The sequence below is a fragment of the Rhinolophus ferrumequinum genome, chromosome 26, assembly GCF_004115265.2.
Source record: "Rhinolophus ferrumequinum isolate MPI-CBG mRhiFer1 chromosome 26, mRhiFer1_v1.p, whole genome shotgun sequence".
Taxonomy (NCBI): domain Eukaryota; kingdom Metazoa; phylum Chordata; class Mammalia; order Chiroptera; family Rhinolophidae; genus Rhinolophus; species Rhinolophus ferrumequinum.
In genome coordinates, this window is record NC_046309.1 from 20207121 (window position 1) to 20213563 (window position 6443).

Here is a 6443-nt window from a genome sequence, read left to right on the forward strand (position 1 = left end):
AACGGGTTTTGGGAAAACGTCTCGAGGACACATGAACTAGGTTTCAGTTGCTGAGAGATCAACAATTGTGATTCCCCAGTGTCTCCTAATGTGTAGTCAACTTTATAGATGAAGAAACAGTGATTGAGCACAGGGTATAGAAAAGGTTCCATGCTATTCCCTGCACTAGATAAACATCTATAGAACTTAGTGTCAGACTTTACAAAACCAGGCAGCGGTGGGATGGGAAGGAAGTAGTCAGGCAAGTAAATCAACAATTATGATGTAAGGTGAGACTTGTTAGGAAGGTGTGAAGGTCTAGATCATTCAGAGCACATCATGAAGGGCTTTATGAGATAACTGGATGGGTAGGTTTTCAGAGGAGTTGATGAAACGTATTGTAGGAAGTGGACACTTCAGAAGGAGAGAGCTAATTAAACAAAGGACTGGAGGAAGGAAGCATGAGGTGTGGCGAAGAATAAATGAATAGTCCAGTTCGGTTCCTACGGTATGTGCATATAGACACCTCCTGGAAAATACTGGTGAAAATATGCATTGAGATCACACTATAAAAGGGTCTGACCTTGTCTTTGGCATTGTAAATGGTCTGCGTTCTCGTGAGAGGTCCTGCCTGCCCCGCCCTATACTCTCATACCACATGCTCATTAGCATCGGGTATCGCACCGTCCTCCCCCTACATTCACGACTCATCCTGAACTGAAAAGTGTTTGGCAGGGAGCTGGAGTCCTCTGAGGAACATTTAAGATACTTGTACTCAAGAACATTTCTTCTCCAATCCTTCCCCCTCGCTTAAAAACAGATGGGATTTTTTCCACTCTTCAAGCATTCTCCAAGGTAATAGGTTAATTTTCCTCCTGATGTTTTGAATTCACTTTGCATTTTCGAGTATTCTTCAGTTATTTTCTGTTGGTTTGGTTTTCTATATTCTCTTTCTAGGCAGCATATTCGCAGTATATCTGATTATGGCTAACCTTTCTCATAAAGAGAGTAGAGGAACAACATATTAAAAGTTTTTATAATTTCACAATCGTGTTTTATGAGTGTTCCTGCCCTCTTCCTGGTGAGTAGAAAAATATATTTTATATTTTGTTTGTCCTAATCTTTTAGTGAATGCAATTGAAGAGTATTTACTGAACCCCACTTTTGCTTTGCTACTTACTCGTCTATTGTCAGTTTCCAAATTTGAAATCACTCAATATAGGTCCTATATTATAGACTGGAATTACATAATTTCAGAGCTCAAATTGATCTCAAAGTCTTCAATATACCCAAATTTTTCTTTATATACACAGAACTGATTCTCTGAAAAGTTAACTGACTAACCCAAAGTCATATAATTTGACCCTGGTTGAATATTGACTTAGCATAAGAACTCCAAGAATAGAAGACCTCCTTTGGGGGATTATAAATAATAATTCCTTCTGCTTCACTAGTACACTCACAGCAATCTATGAAATACTGTCTTGATTCAGCTAACACTAGTAGGTATTCAATAAATATTTGCTCAGTGAAAGAATAAACAAATATTTAAACTGGAAGAACATGGAGAAAACGTAGTTTAACAAAATACAGATGGAAAACCAGGACTGTGAGTTAAGAAGCAGCGTCAAAAGAAAAAGTAAGTATATAACAGCATGCAGGCCATAGCATTAATTAAATGATGTACATATACTATGGCCATACATATGATATATGTTCTAGACAAATTATAGCATCTGGGTGCTACAGTTGAATCTTCAAACTCTATCCCAAAGTTACTAATTCTAGCTATCCTAAAAGCCCCTTTGTTGCTTTTCTCATTTTCTTCTTTCCCTCATTCACTCCCTCCATTCATTCAGTTCAATCCTATATGCCAGACATTGTGCTAAATCCTAGGGACGTAACAGTGCATGAATTAGATACAATTCAGTCTCCTTTGGAGTTTATATTATGGCAGTGCCTACAGCTATTAAACATTATTTCGTCCATCAAATATTTAGCAAAAATGAGAATAGTGCCGAGAAAGTAAAGTTCAGAAAGAAAAGTTCTCTGAGAGTATGTAGTGGAGGAACCTGACCTGGTGGTAACGTCAGAGAAAGTTCCCTTGAGAAAATGCTAGGAAAGGGTTGAAGGTGGCAAGTGGTTGAGGCCAGGTCGAGGGAAGTATTGTGTTAAGGCTTTGGGTGAAGACAGAATAGAGTAAATTCGGGAACCAAGAAAGGTCCTGGGAGGCTGGCATGGAAAAAACCAAGGCAAGCAGAGTAGGTACATGAACCAGAGTTTGTATGAACCAAATTGCCGAATTGCCAACCTTCAATGGATGTCTGTTATATAAGTAGAATAACCACATTATCAATGTTAGACAGCCCTTCTGTGTCTCATGCAAGTAAAACTGACTTCTTAAATGTTTGAATGTAACAGTCTCACAATTTTCAGTCTTGATTTTTCATTATATTTCACTGAATGCGTTTCCATACTTGCACCTGAAATATTACAATCTGAAATAGGATAATAATTCATTGATTGAAGAGGTTGTATTGCTATAAGTAGAAGATAATTATTATTTACGATCATAGTATGAGATTTTTGATTCCTAGAACTCTGGTGCTAAATCAATTTTACATTACATTCTATAAATTTGTAGAGGATTAGAGATCTTTTGGCTCAAGTGCTCGGAATTAGAAGATTGATTTTAAAAAATCATATAGCTTAATCAATCATGATATAGTGATCATTCTCTTGAACAAGAGATACTTTAATCAATCACATGGCTGTTAAATGACATTTATATATCCTGTTCGTCCATTGTGGTCGATTCTACAAACTGATTCAATATTTTCTCTTGAATTTTTAAGATATAAATAATTCAAATGCAATGCATTCTGTGAAATCCATAGAAACCTTCTGTGTTGAATGCCTTGCTCTACGGATAGGCATGTGATTGGTCCGTTTAATACAGTTTATATGCACTGAATTTAAGCATAACCATAGACATTAAAAATTTTTCTATTTAATCTTAACATATTTTTCTTAGTTTTTACCAGAAAAGTTCTCTTATGATTTTATTGCTCTCATTTGTATTTGTATTGATACTATATTTAGAAATTTAGATTGACTAGGATTTCTTATCCCTAATCAAATAAAGTATTTTGAACTTGATAAAATCTGGAAGTTTGCTTCAGACGGAATTTGGAAGTTTAAGGGAATAACGTCTCTGAGAGAGAGAGAAAACATTTGGAATGTCTAGAAGAGATAGAGATGGTTGTGAGGTAAGCTTTCAAAAGAGTTCCTAAAAGTGACATAATCAAATTTTTCTTATTCCCTCTAACGACTTTTGTTCCCGAATATCTTATAGTTTCTAATTCTGTTTACCACGAAAGTGGGCTCTGATCACCAGTGCTTTCAATGTAGGGAACAGGGTCCTAAGTCAGGAAGCATTTTGGTAATGGGGAAGTACAATTGTGCTTCAGTCATTCTAGAAACACATCCACACTTGTGTTTCAAAACATGTTTGAAACATGTCAACATACTTAAAAACTCTAATTTGCTTCTAACACATTAACGATTCAAGTTAAAAATCGATAGCATTTAAGAAAAGTTTGTAAAGATGAATATGTTCTTTTGTGAATTATTAGAGTGTGGATAGGAAGGGTACCAGGAATCACATTGAAGTCCCTGAAAGTCACACGTGTTAGGTTTGCTTTCATTTGGAAAATATGCTCTCCTATCATAGAGTTAGGCTGATGTGGACAGAGTTTAGTTCTATCGAATTTTAATCTTGCTTTCACTTCTCCTGGAAGGAAGACTTTTGTTTGCTTGTTTCTCTGTTCGATTAGCTTCAGTGACTTGGTGTTAGGACAGCACTTTGCCCCAATTTACTCTGATTTGAATTCCAAATGGAATGAACAAACCACACATTAACAGGTTGACATTATTCTATGGGCATAATACAGTGATTGTTAGAGAAGTGTGGCTTCAAAGTCCACCCAGGGTGTCAGATAGTAAATGGGCCTTTTGTTGGCTTTGGGGGTTGGATTATTTTTCTTTGTCTTGATGATTTTGAGATTGTTGGACAGAAATTTCACTTTTTCTTTTTTTCGTTTTGGCAAGAGATTAAAAAAATCTCAATAATGCTTCTTGAAAAGGCTTCATTGACTTCCACAGAACTTTGTTTCTGAATTAACTTTTATCTCCTGAAAAGCCTTGGGGCAGGACAAGCCAGGCAGGCATTTACATGGCATTTGCAACAATTAGTAAGTTCACTGGTTGGGACTGATCTTTAGTCACCAAGTTTAAAAAGATTGGATGCTGTAATGCCAACTGATGGTGTGATTGTTTAGACCTCACTCATAAAGGATTTCAGATGAAGACTCTTTGTCTAGGGCAGGCCTGTGAGATCCAGCTGCATGGGCCCCTGGAATGAATGCCTTTGTGTAAATGGTCAGCCCCACGCTGATATTTGATCAGCTTCTATTCGGATCTCAACCTAGTTCTACATCAGCAAAGTGTGTGTATAATGCTGGGCTTTGTAACTGGATGAGAAAATGCCTGGATATTCAGAGGTTTCCCCTCATCACCTTTGGATGATGGAGTCGAGTGGAAAGAAGTGTTATGTGAGTAATTAACAACACAGAGTGACTGATCGTGCCTGAGTTACGATGGTGACTTTGTTCCCAATGTAGCAATTCCCTGTTGCCAAGGTGAACCATCTGACTTGGCCACTTTGATTGATCGAATTAACTAGAATCAACTTGACTTCCTTTCCTAACCACCCAAGGACTATGTGATCAGCCTTCAGCCACTGAAAAAGGACAGAAAATATATTTTATTGTTAGAGCCTGTGGAAGAGTAAAGAAACACATACAAAGCCACACACACACACACACACACACACACAGAAATGGAGCGTTAAAATGGTAATACGTTTTGATGTTTTCTGATCTAGCAGCAGGAAATGCATTTAGCCTTCCAGTGCCTTATCTCAGAAAGTCACAATCAATCCTTACATTGTAAGGGACTAGAAGCAATGTTGCTCAACAGAAATATAATTGGCCTTTGGGAAAACACAGTTCTTTGTTGTTCTGTGTTGTGTGTGATATTTTCCCAATGTCGCAACATGTTTACTATTCCTGCCCCCAAAACCCAGATATCAGTAACATCTCCTAGTGGTTGTGATAAGAGAAAGCACCTTTCCTTTTCACCCCTACCCCCATATTTGCAAATGTCCCTGGGAAGGTGTGGAGTGCTGCAAGATCTGGCAGATTCAGAAGCACAGTAAGGTATTATGGTGACTGAAATACTTTGAAAAATACAGAAGCGTAGCCACTATTCATAGTTTACCATGTTTTATAAAAGTTAGAATATGAAAAGAAACGTTCAGCCCTAAAATATAGCATACATGTAGACAACTCCTGACTTTTAAAATATTGTTACAAGAGGGTCTTTAATTAGTTATTTGTAACTTGATACATACTTTTCCTGGAGAAACTGTTAGGCTGTATCTCCAAGATTTGTTTAACAAGCTGTCGACTTCTTTGAATGGAAAAGCCAAAGGTTTTTAAGGTGTGGGGCTGCTGGCAGGCAAGAGACTCTACTGAGTTGAATTTGCCAAAGTCCAAATCTGTTTCTTGGCCTTGAACTCTTTCAGTATAACCCAGGGACAAGGTGACTCCGGTAGACAAACTCACTCACTGAGCTGTAATAAGAATATCAATGAATGTGCATATTTTGGGGTTTGTAAGTGTATGCTTATATCCTCTATCCACAGTGCTGTGTCCTGATATCAGAGAGCCTGAGGATTTGCATTAATAACCACAGCGTTGCTTGGTGAGTGAAGAGAAATGGCAGGTCTAGAGGGCTAGTTCGTCTAGGCCCTGGAGACGTCTGGGCAAACGTCTTTCATGACAGAATTGCCCATATCCCTCAGATTCTGAATCTCTCTCCGTTGACCACTGGTAGAAAAGCCACAAGAATTCCGTTCTGTGTACCTCTGTGTTCATTTCACTGATTAAATGGAACGCTATTTCTGGCCAAGTTCTCTGTTCCCACGTGTCTAGGGAATGACCTGTGGCATCCTGTTTGGGGTTGCCATTGATTTTATCTTCAGAGAGAAAGAGTCTTCCTTATATCTCAGAGTTACTCTGGACAAAACTCAGAGTCATCTCATATATTGAGATGCTTGTTATATAAGTAAAATAGCATTAATTACAGCAAATATTTATATAACATTTACTGTATGCCAAAAATAGAAATAAGTATAAAAAGTTTGAAAACAGGTCTTGGTTAATATACAAATATTAGAAGATCTATTGAAAGACATCTAAGGATTATATAATAAATTTAAATGGGTTGCTGCCATATTTTTCATGAGTTTATGCTCCTAGATTGTTCTCTCTAAGTAATTAACACATCGTACCATCAAAAACAGTCACAATTGCATCTTAGTCTCACTTTTCTTCCACTGA